This window comes from Triticum aestivum, chromosome 7B (assembly GCF_018294505.1).
Source record: "Triticum aestivum cultivar Chinese Spring chromosome 7B, IWGSC CS RefSeq v2.1, whole genome shotgun sequence".
Lineage (NCBI taxonomy): Eukaryota > Viridiplantae > Streptophyta > Magnoliopsida > Poales > Poaceae > Triticum > Triticum aestivum.
This window is the reverse complement of record NC_057813.1, coordinates 643313618-643317544: the sequence shown is the minus strand read 5'-3', so window position 1 is coordinate 643317544 and position 3927 is coordinate 643313618.

The window sequence follows — 3927 nt, the reverse complement described above, 5'->3', positions numbered from 1 at the left end:
GCGCGCTTCCACAGGCAGTTTTGGCTCAAAATTTCCATCGTCCACCTCCATGAGCACTAGTCTTGTAGTGAGGCGCTGGTTTGGGCATCGACATCTCCTCTTCGGTTTCGGTTCTATGGCTTTGCCAGTCTCGGCGCCGATCTCGGTCTCAATCCCAGTCTCGGCGCCGGTCTCGATGTCGGTCTCGGATGTGATAGGTGGGCCCAGCAACAACAACGGTTGATCGTCGGCAAGGTTCAAAAATTCGTCTGCCGCCAGGTTGACGTCGTCACAATCACCAGAACCACGTCCTTCATTGTTGCTAGCCATGTTTCCTACGATTAAATCTAGTCAACTAATTCAAGACCTATAAAAATGAATAATGACATAAAAAGGCATATGTTTTGCAGGAACGTTGATGCCTTCCCGGTGTGGCAAATCCCGAGCACTTGATACATCTCCAGCGTATCTATAATTTATGAAGTATTCATGCCATGTTTACAATAATTTTATATGATTTTGGTATGATTTGATTAGAACTAACCCGAACAAACACTGTTTTCAGCACAACTACCATGGTGTTGTTTCCGTGCAGAAATAAAAGTTCTCGGAATGCGCTGAAATCAACGTTGATTTTTTCTGGAAAATATAAAAAATACTGGAACGAAAGTTTAGTAGCGGGGAGTCCCGTGGGCCCCACGAGGGTGGAGGGCGCCCCCACCCCCCTAGGGCGCGCCCCTATGCCTCGTGGACTCTCCATGGGGCCCCTAACTTGTTCTCGACGCCAACCTCTCCTATAAATGTCCGAACCTCCATAAAATAACCTATATCAAAAGTTCCTCCACCGCAAGCCTCTGTAGCCACGAGAAATCAATCTAGGCCATCTCTGGCACCCTGCCGGAGGGGGCCATCATCACCGGAGGCCATTGAGGAGGATCTCGGAGGGGCTATCATCGCAATGAAGGCCAAGGACCAGATGGAGAACCTCTCCCCATCTAGGGGTGAGGCCATGGAGGAGGAAGGACAAGGGGGAGAACCTCTCCTCCTCTCTCTCTCGGTGGCGCGAGAATGCCATCAGGAGGGGAATCATCGCCGCGGTGATTGTCTTCATCAACATCACCATCATCATCACCATCCTCATCTCTTTTCCGCGGTCCACTCTCCTGCACCCCGCTGTAATCCCTACTTGAACATGGTGCTTTATGCCACATATTATGATCCAATGATGTGTTGCCATCCTATGATGTTTTGAGTAGATTTCCTTTGTCTTTGGGTTGATTGATGATCTAGATTTGTATGAGTTGTATGTCTTATTTTGGTGTTGTCCTATTGTGCCCTCCATGTCGCGCCAGTGTGAGGGATACCCGTTGTAGGGTGTTGCAATACGTTCATGATTCGCTTATAGTGGGTTGCTTGAGTGACAGAAGCATAAACCCGAGTAAGGGGGTTGTTGCATATGGGATAAAGGGGACTTGGTATGTTAATTCTATGGTTGGTGAGGGAGTCCTGGACTAGGGGGTGTCCGGACAGCCGGACTATCAATGTCCGCCGGACTCCAAGACTACGAAGATACAAGATTGAAGACTCCGTCCCGTGTCCGGATGGGACTTTCCTTGGCGTGGAAGGCAAGCTTGGCAATACGGATATGTAGATCTCCTACCATTGTAACCGACTCTGTGTAACCCTAGCCCTCTCCGGTGTCTATATAAACCGGAGGGCTTTAGTCCGTAGGACAACATACATTACAACAATCATACCATAGGCTAGCTTCTAGGGTTTAGCCTCCTTGATCTCGTGGTAGATCTACTCTTGTACTACCCATATCATCAATATTAATCAAGCAGGACGTAGGGTTTTACCTCCATCGAGAGGGCCCGAACCTGGGTAAAAACATCGTGTCCCTCGTCTCCCATTACCATCCGCCTAGACGCACAGTTCGGGACCCCCTACCCGAGATCCGCCGGTTTTGACACCGACATTGGTGCTTTCATTGAGAGTTCCTCTGTGTCGTCACCGATAGAGCGGATGCCTCCACCCGTCTTCAAAGACGGTATTTTCGCCGGCGGGGCCTTGGCCGCCGGCCAAACTATCCGGCTTGGTGGTTTTCTCATGACCGCCTGTCCGGCCGCCGCTTCGGCAATGACTTCTCAAGTCGTCGAAAGCAATCTTCGCGTCAGCCCTAAAGCTGCCGAACAGTTAGATCCAATAGAGCTCTCGTCTGTTAACGAGCTCTTGGATCGCATCACCGCCCTGGGAGTCGCTACGGACTACAACCAGATTGGGCTTAAAACCGATCTGAGAGAGATTAACTCTCCCCAGGCCACCCACCACGTCGCAGTGGTAGAGGAGCAATACGGCAACTCTTTGCCTGTGTTGAAAACAATTCATGTCCGGATTCCCGAACCCTCCATGCCGGATTCCCGCGGGGGGACGGACTTCGATCGAGCATTGAGCTTAAAATCATGCATCGCCCCGGACTCGCTGGATTGTACCCAGCAAACCACACTTCCGAATTCGGAAACCCCTTGGCCTTTGAACCTCAAGATGGGCAGGGATCCGGATTTTATTCCACCCACCCGCCCAGACATATGCGATCTATCTCTAATACGGCAAGAGCCTACAGAAACAGTACATCACTACTGGGCCAGATTTCTCCTGGTTATGGACAGGATAAAGGACTGCCGAGAGGAAAACGCAATATCAATCTTCCGCAATAACTGCACGGACAAGGGAATACTAAACGCCATTGATCGTCGCAAAATCACGCGCTTCACCGATCTGGCATCCATTGTACGAAAGTACTGTGCGATGGAGAGTTTCCGGAAAACCGAAAATCAATCTTGGGATAATCCGGCCCCAAACCCAGTCCGCAGTAAAAGGGCGCCTTACACTCAGGCCCCAGATGCAAAAACAAAAAAGCAAAAACCCAGTCAGGGAAACGGAACCGTACTGGAGGGATGGCTCAATGTTTTGGCTGACTTCGTCGCCGAATGGACTGAAGCCGAACTCCCTAAAGAGTACGGCGCATACTCCAATTGGACTATGCATTTCGACGGCTCCAAAATGTTGGCCGGACTGGGGGCTGGCGTCGTACTGACGTCCCCCACCGAAGATACAGTCTAGTATGTACTTCAAATAATGTACACGGACTCCAACAATGCAGCCGAATACGAGGCCCTGTTACACGGTCTCCGGATGGCGGTCTCCATGGGCATTCAACGCCTAGAGGTGTGCAGGGACTCAAACCTTGCAATATCCCAAATAAATGGAGACTTCGACGCCAAGGATCCGAAAATGGCAGCATATCGCAACGCTGTCCTAAAAATGTCAGCTCGGTTTGAAGGACTCGAATTCCATCACATAGCCCGAGATAATAACCAAGCGGCCGACGTCCTGGCACGCATCGGTGCGAAACGTGATGCTGTCCCTCCAAATATCTTCCTGGAACGGCTCTTTAAGCCATCCGTACTATGGGAAGAGGAGCCCGGTAGCTACAAACCGGAGAAAACCGCACCAACTGGTGATTCGGCGGACGACATAACACCCTCCGCCCACGTCATAATGGCAGTAATCGCCGCGTGGACAGAACCTTTCCTAGCCTACTTACTTAGGTAGGAACTTCCCGAAGACCAAAATGAGGCCCGCTGCATAGTCCAGCGATCGAAGGCCTACAAGGTCCATGAGGGAGAACTTTATAAGAAAAGTACCACCGGAGTCCTTCAAAGGTGTATCTCCGAAGAAGAAGGGCGCAACCTCCTGGCTGAAATTCATGTCGGACTAGGCGGACACCACGCAGCAGCCCGGGCCCTTGTAGGAAAGGCATTCCGTATAGGATTTTATTGGCCGACGGCTCGGGCAGACGCACAGGACTTGGTCCAGCGATGCGTTGGTTGTCAGCTCTTTGCTAATCAGAGCCATATGCCACCCACCACCCTCAAAACCATACCC